A 20,994-nucleotide genomic window follows, 5' to 3' on the forward strand; every position below is an offset into this window, starting at 1 on the left:
AATATACTCACTTTATGAATTTATCACATTAGTATGGAAAGATCAATGGAAGAATAATATATCATATTAATTAGTTATATGGGGAAACTTAGTACGTAATGATCTTGTACAAACATAAACTGAAGTTGATATTTAATTTTTGAAGGACAAATTTATCAGTTTAAATAATTAATTTTATCATTTAATTCAGTAAAAATATTATTTCACCCTGAATACAGAAAATGAAATGTACATTTACTTGCTATCATATTATAGATACAATTATAATATTAAATATATTAATTTTTGGATGTAAAGACATACAATGAATGCAAGATAGATATGACTCTTCTATTTGCTCCGAAATCACTATGACTCTTGCGTTTTCTATTTTCTAGCACATTAACAGTGGGACTTTTTAACTATGAAATTAGACGTTTTCTATGCTATTGATTCAATCAATTTAAAAATCATTGCATAATTTTACTACGAACATAGCACTTAAAAACATGGTCCATCCTATATATTAGTCTTCCTCCACCCTTATTGATGGTGAAGAGCAAAATTCACAAAATTTAAGTTATTGGTATACAAGACAATAGAAGAAATCAATTTTTCAATTTTCGTAATCATCTTTTTTGGTTCCACATAATAGTCTTTCTACCTTTTAAATAAGCTATGACACTATGAATTCCATCAACTTGATTTAATCTACACAATCATTGAAACTGGAACCTTCTTATGATTTAGATGAGGATAAAAAGTCTTGCTCTAAAAACAATCTTAATTGGATATCTGACAAATTATTGAGTTGTTTGAATGTGTGAAACGCGTCTATTTGTTCATTTAATAATTCCAATGATATCCTGTGTCTTGCTTCTGAAGATACCCAGTTCGTATTTCACCTTTAGCAAGATTAAGTTGTGTGTTTTGGGTAAAAATTTTGATGGAACTACTTTGATCTTTTTTTATTTCCTTCTTTTTATTTTTCATGACATGTAAAATGATATGAGTTGTTTTTCAATAGGTTCTTCTTCAAAGTCCTTGTTCAAAAATGTTATGAGCCCACACTTGAATTCCAGTTGGTGTATTATTATAATAACAATTAATCAATCATAAATAAATGTATAGTTAGTTGAAAACTCTTCTTTTTTCAAGAAATGACAGGTGATCAGGTCAGGAGAAGTACAAAACATCGCAATTACTTACGTCATGAAGTCAAATCAATGAATTATATTCATAATTACGTTTTATATGGTTGTTAAAAGATTAAATGTTTGGTCGTATGGTTGTTTTTTATTGTATAGCCTGTAAAATGCTGAGGGGTAGATGGTTCGGGGGTGAATAGTGTTGTGTCTTGACAAAGGTGAGGAGACACAAACTATTTAAACCAAGGAATCCAGGATGACCGAGAGAAATTGGGAGAGGAAAGACGTGGAGGAATAAAACAAAGGTTGTCTAATAGAAACAATTATATTCTTATTAATACAAAAACCTACTCTGATACATACATAAAATACATGACTATTTTTACTTAAAACGAGGTAAAAGACTGTACTTTACACATATATATAGATACAAGAAAATAAGAGATGTAAGAGAACAAGTGGGAAGGAAACACGAATACATTACAAATTGATAGAGGGTACAAGGAGGTAACTGGTGGGGGGTATAGGATGGGGTAGTTGGACGGGGGGGCGTAAGAGACATACAATCGGATGTAATGTCTTTTTCTTGCAAGGTTGCAAGATACAATGAATGTGATCAATGTTCTAACTTTGATAAGTTGAACACAAAGAGTTACATGTTCAGTTGTTAGTAGTTTCCAATAGTTACTCCAATGTCGGACAGAAAAATTGGCTAAATACTGACTGATTTTAGGGTTTTTTGCTGTTTCACACTTGTTTCGTCTTACGGGGCAATATGATCCGTTTTCAACTTTTAACGTACGAAAATACCTTTAGGTTAAATTTTTCAGTCTTTAAATACATTGAATTTTCCTGAACAGACCTTAACATTAGAAAAGTAAAAAAACAATGTTTATCATTTCATTTTTGCTGAAAATGACTTGTGTACATAGATTATCTTACACGTAATTTTGAAGCAATTATTATAAATTATAGGTCGATTTTTGGTGGAGCAAATTAGAACTATGCTTCATTGCCCTATGAGCCATCTCTATTGTCTGTATCGTTTTTTTTTTGTGTAGTATGATTTCATAGTTATAGGTATTTGACCCGATGACTGAACGACAAATGATGATGGCAATTTGGAAGATTTCATAGGGCAATGAGGTATAGTTCTTCTTTCCCAAATACTCCACCAAAAATCGACCTATTATTTATATACTATTAAATATATTTTTATTATGACTAAAAATATAAAATAAATAGAGTATTTTTAGTGTAAGTATTTAAGAGAGAATATTTTTGACCCGTAAAGATAGCGGCATAGGGTTTTTTAATGTTGACTGCTATAGTTCCAATGAGTAGAAATGTTAAGTTGAAAACGATTACACAATCAACACTGAAGGAGATACTATTTTTCATTTTCTTTTTAGAGGAAGAAAGGTAGAAAGATCCTTTGAAGATGTATATATCCATACTTTCTGTACATAATCCTTCGTTATAAATCATACAACATTTTGTATTAATAAAAATCCGTCACCGTTGACAACTCCTAAACAATGTTTGATCAATAGTGCATCAAACAATCATCTAATAATAGTATAATTACGCATATATTATGTACAAATACAAACATATGTATATATATCCATATATAACAACCATAAAAATAGGGGAGATAATGATTGCTTCCCTTGCCAAACACATACATAGAAATTCATGAAGATTACAAGCCTTCCCCAAGTCATCTCTCCTTTTGTTGCCTAACAGAAACAGAGTTGATTGAATCAACAACAACGTATGATTTAAACGTCAATGTTTCCTTCTAAATGTATGAATGATACTAATGCATATTAGTGTTTCTCTCTTGGAATCCCAGGATTCTGTTTTTCTGGGATCTTACACCTGTGGGCCATCATATGTAAATATTTATTTCCCCGGAAAATCTGGCATTTAACTATTTCAAAATATAAGCTTGATTTAGTTACAAATAATCACTAAAGTTCATCCCTTACTATTTTTTACGGGTCGGATCGGGTTATAAAATTCAAAAAAGCTGGAATTTTATGTCTCTAAAAAAACAATCCACGCACCCCTAGTGATAATGATAAAAATGAAGAACGTGATAATTGAGAATATATGGGTAGAACCAAGGTTAATAGAAATACAAGGTTAGACCATCATGTAATCGGGTTTGCTAGAATTTTCAATCTGATGTATTGCACCGACTGCTGGGCAAGACAGGCAGATTTTGAGAAAACACGCATTCACTCATAGTCTATGACGTCACTATTGGTAGAATTTTCAATTCAATGAGTCTTACCGACTACTAGGGAGGAACCACAGATTTTGAGAAAACACACAACCACTTATCTACTATGACGTCAATATTAAAAACGTGGTGGAAGTCAAAAATCAGTCATACCCGTGTTATGGTATAACCTTGTATTTCTATTAACCTTGGGTAGAACCAGAGGTTAAGAAAATATAAATTTGAAGAAGTCACTCTTTTTGCAATCTCTACCTGAACGTATTTTTTTATTTACTAAAGCTGTGACCATTATTCCTTTATTCTTGAAGAGAGAACAATAAGTATAAAGTAATCACTAGAGCGGGAAAGACAAAGAGTAACTCTGAGGGTTTCTTGTGAATTTATATGAAAGTCCTTGTGGGACTTGGAGTAGAATTAAGGATCGATATAGGAGTAATTCCTGTCTATATCATTTCTTGATACAGAGTAGGCTGTGTGTTTATTTCATTCTTCTAATAGCTAATTGTACTTGCCCTAATGAATACGTCATGACAGTTAAGCTGCTCTGCTCCCAAACATTCTTCAAATTTTCTAGGTGAACACTTTATTTTTCGGTTTCTTTTGCTGGGCAAGACAGGCAGGTTTTGGCAAAACACGCAACCAATCATAGTTTATGACGTCACAATTGCTTGAATTATCAATTTTATGTATTGTACCGACTGCTGGGTAAAAACACTCAACAGCTGTGACGTCAATATTAAAAAGCGTAGTGAAAATAAAATAACAGTCGTACATCCATTGCACCTTGTATTTCTATAAGCCTAGGGTAGGACGTAAGCATTAGAATAAATCTTCTTAAAATACTTTAATTTTAAAGTATTTATTAATAACTGACCTATAATTTCCAAGATCCTAATAATTCAAAATGTGGTTGTCGGGATCCTGCTCAAAGAGAATTTCCGGGGAATGGAAAAATCTTACTTTATATATGTATATGTTTAACATTGATGATATCATTAAACAAAAGGCTGAGTGATTCTCCTCCCCTGATGCAGAAATTTTCCTCCTTTTCTACATAAATATATATTTATATATAAACAAAAAACATCTTATACCTCGGTATATACATTTATTGGAGCTCAGTTTATATTGTATCTTCATTCAAAAATTGATGACATTACTTCTTTCTCTCCGGAAAAATACAAAAAAACAAAAGCAAGAATTAAACAACCATCATAATAATATGGTTGACAACCAATGTAAAGATCTTACATACTAGTAGTAATCCAATTTACTAACATTGGTAATAACATTGGCATATTATAATAATATGTTCTACATACGAGTATATCTCGTCATAGGTTGATTTGATTGAGATTTGGTCCTCTGAAGTATGAAGTTCTCTCTAACAGGATAAGTACAAAAGTAATTCAATCATGAAGCATAAATAACATCTATACAATAGAATACATAAAAATGATATTCGTGTGATTGGAGGCGAAAGGAAAGATAAATTGTCTTTCATAGGATCAAGTAATTATTGATGCATGTCCATTGTCCATAGATTTATATACAAGTGATACATGAATCGTTACAGGGGCGTCCACACAGGGTGGGCTAGAGGTACTGTATCCCCTCAGGATTTACTTTTTTTTAATAAAAAATTTAATATTTGAAATTTAATTAAATTTTTCAATTTTTTTTCCAAAAACTTAATTTTTTGTGAAAAGCTGTGGATTTAAATATATATACTCTTTTAAATTAAATTTTTGAGAATAGTTTTTTGCAAAAAAAATTAATTTTGGATTTTTTTCAAAAGAATTCCAAAAACCAAGCCCCCTCCTCCACCAAAAAATATACATATTTATATCTAATCCTGCAGACGCCCTTGCGTTACTTGTCATAATTTTCTGTCTCGTCATAAGTATATCAAAGTAACAACCTGATACTCTTTCTTTAGTTTAATATCCTTCGGTTATAAACATTAAAATAGGATAGAGGTATTTTCGTAGATTAAAGTTGAACACGGATCATATTGACCCGTAAGACGAAACAAGTTTACCACGCAACCTAAAAGAAATAGGAAAAAATGTTTAAATCTGGTAGTATTTGGTTAATTCCCCTAAATATGGTATTATTATTCAATAATTGTGCACAGCTTAGCAAGAGCGTATTTAAATTCTACCAATCATTATTCAGAACACTAATTAGGAGAAAAGTTGCAGAAACATCGACAGCTTATAACAAAGACAGTGTACATTTTTGTCTTGGTTAAGTTACACCGTGATAGATATCATACGAATATGATTTGAAATCATTTTCACTACCAATCATAGCGTAACAACCATATTTTAATTCCTCTTTTTCAATTACTTTACCTTACAGCAATGTCGACTACAGCTAGAATCAAACACTTATAGATAGTTCCTTTTTTTTTTTTAAATACTCTTGAGTAGATGTCAATACATGTATGTACATAAAAAGGAGATTTTACATCCCATGACATCTTAATTAATGAACATACAAGGCACTTTAATTATATTTCAATTATTATTATTAATAATATAAGTTATCCGGTCATTTTGATCTATTAAAATGACTTATTCATTATATATCTACACGTTATTTAATGGTGAGCAATTGAGTTGTATATTGTATCACATAATACATATCAATGACTCAGTAATTTTAATCAGAAAAAGTATAAAATTATCTCCATAACTTATATATCAACTGTTTAAGATGTTGCCAAAGCTTTCAAGGAGTCTGATGGGTCAGGAACACCTACAAGGAGGAATTATGATTGTTTCGAGAGTAAAAAAACTCAGTCCAGTGTTCCTGAAGCAAATGGGCTATGAAAATGTCACATTCCAGCTACCACGACCTGATCCCTGCTTGACTCCTTGCAGGTTTCTATTCTCGAGGCAGTGGTCAACATGTTCAGGTTCAGGGCCAGTTTGGAGCCTGTAGTTGAAGATAGAGGTGCTTGGCTTGAATGATGGACTTCACTATGACCCTTACATGTAATAGCAAAAATTTTGTGAATTGCTGAACTAATTTCGGGAAATAAATTGGAATATATGTTATCCTTAAATTTTCCGGATTTCAAATACTGTTGTTTTTTATATTGGAATTTTTGCAATCTGCTTTTGTATTTTGAATAGCATCCCAACCTGCACACTAAAGGGTATGCATTTCGAAGTAATATATATACATATAATATGAAAATAAATGGACAAATATATATTATGCATACTAGAAATATATTGAATATATGTGCATATTCCTGGAGGTGTTTGTACATACAAGTTGTACACGGTGTATGAGATATACCACACATACATACATACAAATAGAATTAAAATCCTACATGTTTTTCTATATATTTAAATTTTTAAAATCAGTATTGGTACTTTTATCATATTTTATATCTCATAAATAATGGGTAAAATAACCAAAAAAAAAAAACCTAAATAAATAAGGAATTTGTATCATTCCTTCTCTTCTGTAATATAATTCGTTTTTCAAAAGTTATTGATTTATACAATATACTCGTGATTATTAAACATTGAAGAATAGGCTGGAGCTTAAAGTGCTTGCTTGTACTAGCTCCAGCCTATTCTTCAATTTCAAGATAAAAATCCACATTGTACATGAAAAATCTGTTGTTATATCTAGTTTTTATTTTAGTAGATATAATATGCATATTGTTCATACATAATGTAAATCCCATTAAATCATATTCTATTGGGTTTCCAATTACAAATATACACATGGTCTGTACACAGGTCATACAATCATTCAGAGTTCCTAGAAACATTTATAAAAAAATATTTTAGTAACATCCGGTAACTCAAGTTCCATGCCATATACAATAATAAAAATTCATATAAGTACCTTATATCTTTATTAATAAACATAAATCCCTTGGATGCGAGTAATATGGAATTATGATGTAGAAAACTTTTGTACTAAAAAGTTTTCAATATAAAACAAGATTAGGTAGACGAAAAGTAATATAAAAGAGTTTTAGGATTTGGAGAAACAAATATTGATGTCTTAAAAAAATCACACATATCCCCGTAGAAAGAAATTATTTTTATTGTTCAAAACATAACGACTGGATTTACTACATTTACCAAGCTTACATAACATTAAGCATACAATTATTTGCTCAAAAGACTCATTCTTTATTATTTATCATTGATAGGGTAAGAAGAGTCGTCTTCTTTCTCTTGTGTTTCATTTGAAGTCTCGTGTTCACTTGCATTCTTAGAGATAAATTCTTCAAAAGATTCCAATTGACTCACTGAAGAGCTATGGCTCAAGATACTATTTCTATGGTGAGGTAGATTACATCTTCCAGACAAAAGATTACAGTCTTCATCCTGTGAATTACCTAATGGAAATATGTGCATCCTTCCAGACTTTTTAAGTCCCAGAAAATACGTTTTTCCATGTTTATATCCGACATCTTTTATTTTTTCAAAAGCACCAAACTGCATTGTTTTAAACTCATCAATTGGTGGTCTGATATAATCACAGTACTCAGATTTACGTACACATTCCAGTTGTTTAACACAAGAGACATATGCCAAGCGTGACTGAATATCAGTATGATCTGGAACTTTGAGAGCAGTTAAAAGGGGGTTCCATTTCCGCCAAAGAACTTGCCAACCAGAAAGATAATCGCCATAGTTTGTCATATTTTTTTCATCTTGAGTGCCTACATCAATCGCTATGATGTGTTGAGCACCTTTACTCCTCATAATATCAGCAGGAAGATTGTTAGTATATCCTCCATCCAAGAGAAGATGTCCATCGTGAGGATCACATAGTGGGGGTAAATAGCCTGCAAGGGACATTGAACTCCTTACGTAGCGCCACAAACTACCATAATCATGCACTCTCATCGCACTTGTAGAAATATCTGTTGTAATGGTAAAAAAAAGGAAGCCAGAGGTCCTCAATGTCCCTATCATTAAAAGAATCCTGAACCATAGCATTAAATGCCCTGCCACTAAAAATAGCAGTAAATGGATAAGTTAGGTCGAGTGCTTGTTTCCAACGGCAATTAATTTTTTCAGCAAAACTACGAGCTTTGACAGTGAACTTGGCTAATTCTTTTTCCTGGCAATATAGTGCACCAATCAAAGCCCCTATACTAACTCCAGCAACACGGTCAATTGGAATTCCAGATTCCAGAATAGCCTTTATCATACCAACGTGGGAACAACCTCGAGCACCACCTCCACCAAGAACTAACCCAACTGAGGTACCCGTTAACATCCGAGCTAATCTTGAAAAGTCAGAAAAAAATATCTACTTGGGCCTTTGGAAGAACAACTTTGTTGTAGTATTCATCAACACGGAATTCTTTCTTTTTAAAATATAGTCGAGGAGGACAACGAATGTGCATATGTGAATTGATCCAAGCTCTTTTATTCAACCACTGACTTGTTTTCTCCGGATAATCAACAGTTTCAGGATAAATAAATATCAATTCTTTTCTAGTTCTTTTAGACAAACGATCAATCCTTTCTTCAAATTTGGAGACTCCACTACTCAAAGCATTTACAGGATTTACTATGAGTAATACCACATCAGCATGGCGCAAGCATAGCTGTGACCAGGAAGTAATGTCTTTGTCACACTGAAAGATCACAAGATTGTACTGATCCTCCTTTTGAGCTAACCAATTTGTTAATCTAAAATCTCGTATTCTATCCAAAGCAAAAACACCCAACTCGCTCTTAACTATATTTGCTGTAAGTCTAAGGGTTGGACCAATAAAATTGGCAGAATGAGTTAGTTCATATGCAAATGCAGATAAAGGTACTCCATTAGTTATTGCTATTAATGCTACAGTAGAAAATGATGATACTTCGTCATCAAAGGAGAGTTCATTTTGGCATCTAGTCCCTGTTTCCCATGACCTTAACAATTTCTTACCAAGGAGGTTGATCAGTCTTAACAAAACAATAGGATACTTGAGTTTAATTGAATTAATAAGTCCAGATGGTAGTTTTGCCACTTCGGTATCCCTAATTGCTATAACTGTCGAGCTCCTTCGAGTATTGGTAAGGGTTTCAACAATTCCAGTAAGCTCTCCACGTCCAAATTCTGCAACAAACTCTTTTTGAAACGTTCTTGAAATGATTGACCGAAGTCTTCCTGAAAGAACGACATAAATGCAGTCAGCAATATCGTGCTGTTTATAGAGAGCCTTTCCCGATTCTACAAGAATCCATTCCAAAGCAAAATCAATAGACCTGACGAATGGCGATAAATATCTAATAATTGAAAGTGCTAAGGATATTGAGGCTCGAGGATGTTTATCCATGATCTTATTGACAATTGAGACATGTACAAATGCTGCTTTACTTTCCATTAGAGCTTCTATTGAAAAAATACTGGGCTCCCCAGTCACTACCTGTAATTGGTTCAGAAAACTTCCAGGATAGGCCTTTTGGAGTTCCTTTGATATATTATCTATTTTCTGAGATATCTTAAAGCATCCCTTCATAACTAAGGCCAAATATGCATCTTGAGCAGTATTTTCATCCACTAAAGACGCGCCTTCATGAAATTCTACAATAAGAATGGATTCGGGATATAACAAATCACATTGATCGTCAATTTCAAAGAAATTACAGAATTTTTCTCGTGCAAACACTTGCTCTTTTCGCAGATTATCACTATTCGCCTCAAAAAAATCAGTCCCTGTCATCTCTCTTCCTCTATTCAGCTTATTCATAAATTCAGTGCCAAGGCCCAAGTATTGATTGATTGCAATCAGAGTTACTCTTTGAAGTCGAAGCATTATTATTTGAACAACGCGGAATAAGTGGTCTTGGTGTTTATCAAATGCTCTTTTGAATGTTTCAAAAGGTATTTTAATAACTTGAGACTCCTCCGTTGCTATAGCAGATATATATCCATAACAACCATTCCCTGTTCTTCTGGGATTCATATATTCTAACAGACTCAAAAATGAAACAATAGGCTCCCCTTGTTTTACTTTTTTCAATACCAGAGGCTGATCACTCTCTGTATCTTTTAAATCTACATTAAGCACATCAATACTTCCAGACTGCACTATATAAACGTAGTTATCAGAATCCTCAGGACGAAAAAGAAATTCATTCTTTTGAATTCTTATTGTTTCAATGTCTATGCATTAAACATTTAGTTTATGATGTGAAAAAAATAAACATTTTACAGGATAAATATAACTTTAATTTGAAAATTAAGGTAGGTTGCAGGTTTTTTTGTTTTTTTGTTTTTTTTTCAATAAATATTATTAATAGTCAGTGTAGAGTTATACGTACATAATATGTAGAATGTATATACATAAATTTACACGGCATAAACTAAATAAAACCTTTGAGTAGCTCAGGTAGTATGATTTGACTAAAATTGCCAAGAACCCTCATATTTTTAATGACATAGATAAGCTCCGAGGGTAAATTTTGTTCTTCATGAACGTCCTCCTCCTCTTTTAAAAAGGCTTCGGGTAGTTCGGGCCTTACACTTCTAGAACCTTGAGGATCATTTTCTAAAAGTACTATTCTGCGTGCTATTGTAGCAAGAGTTCGTCGCTTTTCTCCTGGTCCTCCTCTTACATATGTGACCACTCCTCGTGCATTTCTCATTACCTTTATTCAAATAGAAATATTGACTACCAATATATACATAAAACTACATTTATCAGCAAAATTATATTGACAAAGATTTATGAGGTAAAAATGATTTTCCTTAAAATAAATAATTTGAGTATTTCTACTTCGATAGATTAAATCTAATAAACCTGTACCAGAATAACCGTCAAAAAGTTAAATAAAAATAATTATCGTAGTCAAGATTTCCTTATTTGAAACAAAAGCCAACTTGTCCCTCTTTCTAAACCGAGGGACGTTAGGACATCCAATGATCTTCTTGACAGCAGAGGAGCCTATCCTTCTTCCAATTGTTGGAAAAACCATCCCAACGAGAAACATACACGAAAAACCGAGTAATACATAGGGGTAGGAATATATACAGTCCGATTCTCCATCAATCATATTTAAAGTATGTTCAGGCATTGGAATTATTAGTGGTCGTTTTTTCACCTTCAAGCGAATTCTATTATTTAAAATAAATTTCTGATTAAAAATTGCCTATTTTTAATTAATTTAAATATGAAATAAATTTATAATCTCTGAAGGTATAAATACATATGTAACTAAATATATATATATGTAGATTATTTATGTGGATTATACATTAAAATACTTGACTGACAACAAGAAAGATAAAGTAAAGGTCTGGAAAATTGACATTTTCAGTTGTTATTTGTAATTTAAAATGTTAAAACGATCAAATCCCAACATTTTTTTATCAAGGCGAAATTAATTCATAAAAATAACTTGGCAATAGCTCTAAAATTATTGCGAAAATAATTGATGAAACATAGTTAATATTTCTTAAGGTACAAATTCAATTAAATTATGACCTGTAGATGAAAAATTTGACACTGAATGTCTCATTTGATCCTTTGCATTTACAAATTTATATAACTAGGTATATATAAAATTATTGATCAAGACCTATACTACATTCAAATTATTTATGGATAATTTGAACTTGTATTTGAAATACATGTGCACTCTAGATAATCATAATTTTATACACCCATACGTAAATCATAATTCATAGCTCATAGTTTATAACTTATACTCTACAATAATTGGCAGTATTATGAGGGTACTGATGGAGCAATGAAGGTATTATACTGAGTTCGGAGGTAAAAGGAAGGAGGGGAATAATCTGAGAGCTTATTTTAGTTTTAGAACTAAACCATCACTGATCTTTTATTAAGTTTTTGGCATCATACTTTTCTTTAAACACAATGAACAATAAAGTATAGAACATTTTCACGTGACGTCACAATTTTGATATTTTCCATTTTGGGTCCCTAAACAACCAAGTTTCATGGCAATGAAACCCCTTTTTCCTTGATATTAAATAAACTAACCAACAAATAAAAGGACTTAAGCCTGTCTATTCAAATTGTATCCTTAAATTGTCTTGTTTTATTATTTATGAAACTAAAATGTATTAAAATTATGTTATTAAATCCTTATATTATCAAATTTTCATATTGTAGATTTATATTAGGAACTACAATAGAAAGAATAAGATATTTTTCTCTAATTTTCCTACTCATCTCGTACCTAATTGATCCAAAAAACAATAATAATTATATAATTCTAGCAATTTTTGGTGATTTCCAGTACATATTACTTTGATTCAATTCAAGTATAAGTGTTTATCATTGGCATCGTGTAAGCCTTTTTTTATTCATAAATCCATTTGATTAAGTTTTTATTCAGATTTACTGCAAATTCTTCTATTTTAAGTAGTACAAATATCAACTTAGAGACCCGAAGATGGCGTCTCCTTCAATTATTATGCAATTTAATACAAAAGTGAAATTGCTCAATAGGTTCATATGAATTATTAGTTACTCATGAGCTATTAATGGAATATTCGTTTGTTTATTCTATATGTCTAATTTCATCGAATTCGTATTATTGATCTAAATATCTGTCTATACAGCAACGCTTTTATAAAAATGCTGGATTAATTTTATGTGGATTTTTAAAGTTTACAAGCTCACACAAGGAAGAAAATAATATCTGCTAAATCAGATGTTGTAATTTCAGATATAGTATACGAGGTTTTGTGATACTTTTATTGGTGATTGCGATAAACCAGCATAATAATATAATAATTATCCATGATAATGAATATTATAAAGTTGTCTACATATATAAAAATTGATGGTAGATTTTTTTAGTATCTAGGTCAATATGGTTTTAAAAAATCCCTCATTATACATTCATCATTATATTAGACAATAAAACCTTTAACCATTGTATTAACGTAAGCCCTTTCGTCATTAATTACATTTATGCAAAAATGATTATAAAAAAATAAGATTTTTCGATCAAATTTACTAGATCAATACATCACTACTTTTTTACTGATCCAATAAATGCAAGGCTATTGCACTGTTTGATGATTTATGTATCAAATCCTCCTTATTGGTATACATTATACATATTTAGAGCTCTTTCCTCAAGATGAAATTCATAAGGGAAAAATATCTTCGATTCATTCAATATTTTTAGCTTATTAATCTCGATAAATGAGGCATCGAAGAATTCATGTATAATTATAATTTTTTGATAGCGAAGAAAAAAAAATTTGCAATAAATCTGTTGTGTCTTGACGAGGGAGAGACACAAACTTATTTATAGGTGGAGAGATCCAGGATGACCGAGAGACAAATGAAAAGAAGAAATGGCGTGGAGGAATAAGACTACACTTATTATGCGATCATGTGTATTATTTATAATACAAAACCATACTCTAATTTATTTACAAAATACACGACTATTTATACTATGTAAAATGCAGTACTTTAATACAAAAAATTGAATACAAGAAGATAAGAACAAGGGGGAAGGAAATATGAAATACATTACAAAATCATTTCAGATTTGTTAATATACCAAAATGAGTGGACTTTCAATAAATAAATATGAGAAAAAACAATTATTTTTACCTCCATAAGGAAAAAATAAATATAAAAACGACCTCGTAGAATATTAATTAGTTTTGTATTATTTTAACAAAATCGTGAAGCCTAGCTTTTAATTACAAACTAAGGTTATGACGGTCATTAATATGGGCACAAAAAAGAAAAAAAAAACTTCCTACATACTCTCTTAAGACACTTTCTACTGTCTTCGCCAATTGTAGATTAGAGTAAAGTATTTTAATTAAAAAAATTAGCAAAACTGTAAGGATCTTTCATTGTGATATTAATAGCCCTAACGTGCAGATGAAATACTTTACCGTTATTTCAAGAATATGTTTAATTAGATAATTTTTATATCTATTTAAAATGCTAGATGTTTATACCTCCAAGATAGTGGACACGTCGTTATCTTCATTGTTTATTGTAACCTTTTATCTAAAAATAAGTTCCAAAATTAGTCGGTAATTATTCCATTCTTCTTAGCAATTCATATTTAATTTGAAATTGTTCACAGCTTAACAAAATCATTCCAATTCAATCAATCGAAATTAGGATAAATAAACAAAAAAACTAATAGCTGAACACAAAATAATGGGTAAATTGGTATATTAGTGAAGTAAAGCTGTGATGACAGATAGATCTTAATTGTATCTCGCAATATTTCTTCCAAAAGAAAGAAGCAATGGCCCAAAATTAGTTAGTAACTCATTTATTCTTCATTCAATTGTAAATAATGATTCACAGCTTAACAAAAGTTTATTTGAGTTCAACCATTCAACGTTCCAAACACGAAAAATGAACAAAGTGAGTAGTCAAAAAATCGACAACAGACAAAAAAAAAAACCATTTTAGTGTGGTAACGTCGTAGATAGCTTAGCTTGTGGATATTTACAGCTTTTGTATTGGATTCGAAGGAGTCATTAAAACGGATGTCCAAACTTTGAAAGTGTTATATATCTCTAAATTAATCATTTGATCAAAGTAACTCAGTCCACCTTGAAAAAGCTTTCTCAAAGAAGGACTGTAACTGTACATAATATTTAGTTTCATGGAGATCAAATTAATTAAAGTTATGCAAAATAAATCAAAAAATACCTATCTAAGTTGTACATACATAATTTTGAATGCAATAAGAGTTATGTTGCATGATTAGAACACGATTTTCAAGTATATTTAATCGTTCATATAATAAGTGCATTCTATAGAGCTAGGCAATTCCATTTCAAAAATGCATCTCCGTATTGGTACTGAGCCAACAAATGACACGGACATTCCGTACGAACTTCATCCAAATCTAATATATATAGCGTAATTACTTAGATTAGAAACTTTTTAGCTAAGTTATTTCATGTTGATAAATATATTTCTCTGTATTCATTTATGGCTGGAGCTCGGGGGATGCGGGGGGAATACATCTCAAGATTTTTATTTTTCTTTCGTTGTGTTCAGACGTGTGTAACTCCCTCTTATAAATATTTAATTCTTATTTGGTGTTTATCACTCCAATACAGATTGGATCTTCTCATCTTATATACTGTCAAGACTCACTCTTTTACGTAAGCATTTTAATATTCTGGAGTGTGTCATCTTTGACCAGAAATTATTGGAAATCCTCCTCTGAATCTAATTGTCAGGCTTCTCTCCCTCTTTCTCTCTTCCCTTTACCCTGACTTCGAAGGTAAATCCTGTTTATCCCTCTTCACTGAAATCAATACTCTGCTCGTTGTCTTTTTCTTTGTATTATCTTATCCTCGTTCGTCATGGGCAAGCGCGGGAGGAAAAGTAGTGGAATCTTTATGATGATCTGTCTTCTCTATCTCCCAATAAACGTGATTCCTATATGTATCACATAAAACATATAATATCGGATGCTATCATGGAGAGCACTTCTCTAGTTATCAAGGATATCTCTCAACTACTGACTAAAATTGAAAAACTCACTGACAAATTTTCTGCGTTAGAATCGTCTATCTCATCTTTAACTGAGAGACAAAATAAAATAGAAAATCAAATGATTAAATACTCTGCTGATCTCAAGATTTGGTCCATGGAAGAAATGAACGAGAGGGAGAATAATAGACAAAAAGTCATCATATATGGTCATTTCTAAGGCATTAGATGGTCACTTACGACAACATCAAGCGAAAACATATTTGGTCCAATCACCGTGAGCCGGTGCAAACGGTGGCCAATCCAGGATTACCGGCCAGAATGATTTTGCTGTATGCTTAGTAGGATTGGCAGGGAATTATCTAATATGTGTGACTTCCCTATGACCAAACTCTTAATTGGAGTTGTACTGTCAACAATTGGACCGTCTGAAGGAAGCCATCACCCAAAGCGGCATTCTCTTGCCAATAGGAGAGGAATTGTATTCCATCAGGACAACGTCAGTGCGCCCACACCAACATTGACTCACTGGAAGCTCCAGTAGCTTGATTGGGAAGCTCTTATGCATCCACCTTATACATCAGACCTGGCACCAAGTGGTTACCACCTCTTACTCTCCATGGCTCTCTACTCTTACTCTCTAAAAGAAGCTTGTGAAAATCGACTCTCCTATTTTTTTGTCAATAGGGATGAGGGTTAATATGAAAGAGGAATTATAAAATTACCTTCAAAATGGCAATATTTTACCTAAATCAGATAATTCTGACTATGCTAAAGAAAACATTGAAATTAAAGTAAAAATAATGGATTTCTTTTTACTACATTATTTTTGCTTTATTTTAACAGTAAAATTAACATAGTTAGGATTATCCAATTTAAATGGTTCCAGGACAATGGAATAAGGGTTCACATGCCTGTCCAGCTCGACTTTTCAAATATTGTATCAACATTTTCAACATATATATTACCAGAAAGGAATCATTGGAACCACCTCTTTGCTGCTGCTTTTGATACTATTTTTTTTTTTTTTTTTGCCCACTTTTTCACCTTGGTCCTAGTGATAATGAAGAATCTATCGAATTTTCTCTTTTTTTACTTACATTTTGGAACGCTGTAACAAACAACTGGCTTCACTAAACTGTAAAAAACCTTTTTTTAGGTGTACACTTATCCTCCTTTAAGCATACTTAAAGATTTTTTTTTAATGTATTAATCGTGAGCTAAAGGCATGTTACTTGTTACTTTATCTAATATTTTATTCTCGCGTGAAAAATGGATAAATGAGATAGTAATATACTCGTATGAAGAAATATGATGAGAAAATGTGGATTGAAGCCTAATGACTACAGATAAATGTATATTATTATACTTATAAGATATCAACAACTGGATATATTTAATAATATTAGGGAAGCTATCTTCTAATATGATAAGGGATAAGGATATAATGAAATATATAATTTTGCAAAATAAGATGGATTTCCATAGTTTCTCTTCTCTTTAAACATACAATATCATCAATAAAATGAAATACATATGATATATTATATCTAGATAAGTATTTATATTGATGGAGAAGAAGAGGAGTGAGGAAAGTGAAAGTAATCCTTCGATTATTTTTAGATTGATAGATGACGTATTAAGTAGGAATCTTCAAAAGAGGGATCCTCAACTTATGAAATGCTTCGGATTCGAGCTAAAACACAACTCAATCTTCTCTTTTATTTATCAACCATTTCCTCCGAAAAGAAGAAGGAAGAAAATCCGTTCATTGTATGGGTAAGAAAAGAAAAAATCCACAGCTGATAACGAAAATACATAAGTATTATTGATATAAAAAGTAGTTGGTATACCATAGTGAAAACAATCATAAAGGAATACATTTTATAACTATAAATACACATACCAAGTCCCAGAAGTGGGAAAAAGTGTTTTCGACTGCAAGCCAAAAAAAAATTGAATTTAATGTGGGACAATTTTCCTTTGGGAATTAGGTTCTAAGGATGTACCATTCTAATATATAAGGTGCTAGGAAGAATATTTTCTATACATCTTCTTCTTTGTTAAATGGGGAAATTTGTAAAAAAATGGTACTAAGTCCAATAAAATGGCAGAAAAAGAACTAACTTTCTTGACTCTAAACTAGAGATAAGAAAGTTAGTATGTTTTCTAGTATTTTATTTGATATCTTTGATAGTGAGATCAAATCGAGTCACAAATCTCGGGTCCAAGTCCTCTACTCTAATAACTACATACTCTACTTATCTAAGTGGACAAAAAATAAAAATAAGAAGCTTATATATGGATAATGGAGTTTTGTTTAAAAATAGATAGATGGTCTCAGATACTCAAACAAATCATATTTATTAGTTAAGCGAAGTGCGTCTGAATGATTGTATATTTGTTCTCTATAATGTTATAAAACGTATATAATTGTGTATACAATAAGTTGTAATTATAAAATACGGGACATCGACAAGTTTGATTATAACTCCTAATATCATTATCGAAATAAAAGGAGTTATACAGAAATTGAGAAAATTTATGTCGGATTATTATTTTGAAACTTTATATTTTACCAATATTATTAACAAAATACTGTGACGCGAATAAAATATCACGGAGGAAAACAAGACTAAACTAATCAATATTTAATAGACTATAATGTGGTTAAATTAAAGAAAAAATCTATTCATGTCATACTGAAAAACTCTATTATTGTTTAATTCCATGATTCCAATGTATGTATTTATATAAATGGGATAGTTTAACAGTTGACCACTAGGAGGGCAAAATGTAATTATGTAATAAAGTGAAATGGCGATTGTATATGTCTATATTGGAGGGTTGCCTGAAAAGTTCCCCACCTGAATGTAAAAACGGCACCACTCGTAAATAAATGCTATTCACATTTATCTAGTATCTGTTTTAGCCATTTTGGACAGGCAGTTATTATGTAGCAGTCGTTTGAGTGAGTTGATGTGAATGTTATTGTGAAAATGGACAAAATTGAGAATCGAGATGTCATTCAATATATTTTTTTTTTGAAAGTGTGACCTTTAAATAGTAGATATATAAAGGACGCTTGTGTTAAAAATTTGACACGTCTAAGTCAATCCAACTCGGATTAAAGAGCCAAAAAACAAAAAATGTATCTTGAACGGTTATTTTTTTTTTGCAGAGAAACACGCAGAGTACTATTTGAACGGTTTACAGAGATATGGGAGAATCGCTGTCATAAGTTTGTAGAAGAATAAAAAAATAACACCAGAAAAAATGTCTTTTAACTTTGTTTTGTGAGATTTTTTTCAGACCACTCTCATATATATATATATCGCAAACTCCTTAATGGACTTGCTTGACTTATTAACAACTATCCTACTTGGTATTAAAATAACTTATTTGTTTGTGACGTATGTCCCCACTTACAAAAACAATGATAAACCCGTATTGTTTTCAAAAACAGAGACAGATACAGACTTTAAATTTAAACTAAAAGTTGTTCAGAATTTTGAGGGCCGTACCAAAGACTATTTTTTTTTTCATTCTGGTCAGACCAGATTCTTGGGCTCTGAAGGCAAGTTTTTTTATCTCGAACATCCTGATTTTTTTCACAAAACAAGATTGATTTCCCCTTTCCTACTTTTTTTAGAGGTATGGGTTGTAGATTCGAAAATGCACAAAAAAAAAAACAAAAAAAAACGAACTATTCTAATAACATAAAAAGGGAGAAATTATATTGAATACAAATTAAAAAAAGGACAAAAACCAGACAGTCAAATAAAAAAAAAGATTCTATTCTCCAACTCTTTCTTGCTTCTATCATTTCTTTTTGTGACGTTTACAAAAAATGTTTCTCCGTTTCATATAATTTATATACAGTACATATATGAATATTTGGAAGAATATGTGCATTACACAATAAGTATAACAATAACTGTAAACAGTACGATACATTCTAAAGGAACATGCAAATACAATATTATGTGTAAATATTAGTGTTGGATTCGAGCTAAAAAAAAAGTTCAGCTGAACTAAAGCCTAAATTCTCTGAAAAATACTTGACATTATTGGAAATATTATTTTGAAAGTTTGACTTTACTTGAACTCAAATAATCGAAACATTCGAGTCGAAATGAGTGAAATTTCACAATAGTTTCACCTAAAAGGATCGTATAAAACTACATTGAGTGGATCCTCTCTTATTAAAGAAGACTTTATAAAAAGAGTTGTATTAAAGAATGATGATGTAACATGAGCAAAGCTCATAAATTTGTACTCGAGTTTTATGAAGTAAACAAAAAGAGACGGCAAAAACATGGGTCGTGTACATAAAAGGGGAGTGATTATTCGTAACTCGTTAAAAACTGGTAACTTTTCCAATTATGGAATCCCCCTTTTTATGTTTCGAGCACATAAAGATGAAATGAAAATTCTTAAAACCTCGAACTCGACATAACTCGAAAAGTTGGTATATTGTCCTAACTCGGAAATTTTGATTGGAATTCAATACTGATAAATATGTATATTATACGCTCATGGATGTTTATGAAAGGAAAACAAATCCTTGAGAAATTCATTACTTATTCAACCTCAACATATGATCTTCAACATTTCAATAAAAAAATTGCGTATAAAAAATCCTCTTAAGAACTTTATCTGAAGAATATTTTTACACATAAATAATTTGGTAAAGATAGATAAAGGCAAAAAATAAGATGTGGTAAAAGAAAAAAAGTTCAATATAAGTTTGGAGTGCCCTTTAAAAAAGCGTTTCTCAACTTTAAATTTATTTTTTCCCCCTTTTTATACAATATATACATTGTCATGGAATTTTACAAATTTCTGCTTCAAAAATATTAAAATCAAACCAGTGTTGTTGCTGAACTAGACAACTAAGAAGCAAATACTCTCTTGTACCAGGTGATCCATTCAAATCCAAACATATACTAATTCAATAATTAATTAATTTTAAGTGATTAAAAATTAATTCATATTCCGATCTATTAAAGTAAAAACAATAAGTTACAAAACAAACTATACTTGACCTCTCTAGCTTACTTCAATATTTCTTTTAAATCAGTCTTTTGAGGTCTTTTAGACTTTTTTTCTCACTTTTGGCCAACCCACAGTCCTGATGCCAACCCCATCGACTCTAT

General features: G+C 31.1%; 1 protein-coding gene and 1 pseudogene across 8 annotated transcripts in view; one reads left to right on the forward strand and one right to left on the reverse strand.

Moving 5' to 3' along the window:
• Positions 1 to 20,994, forward strand: part of LOC121128093 (glutamate-gated chloride channel) — a 151,678-nt gene that overhangs the window by 58,238 nt on the left and 72,446 nt on the right. The window lies entirely within an intron of this gene.
• On the reverse strand, positions 7,441 to 18,370 carry LOC121128580 (neuropathy target esterase sws-like; annotated as a pseudogene).

This window comes from Lepeophtheirus salmonis, chromosome 13 (assembly GCF_016086655.4).
Source record: "Lepeophtheirus salmonis chromosome 13, UVic_Lsal_1.4, whole genome shotgun sequence".
In the NCBI taxonomy this organism is placed as follows: Eukaryota; Metazoa; Arthropoda; class Copepoda; order Siphonostomatoida; family Caligidae; genus Lepeophtheirus; species Lepeophtheirus salmonis.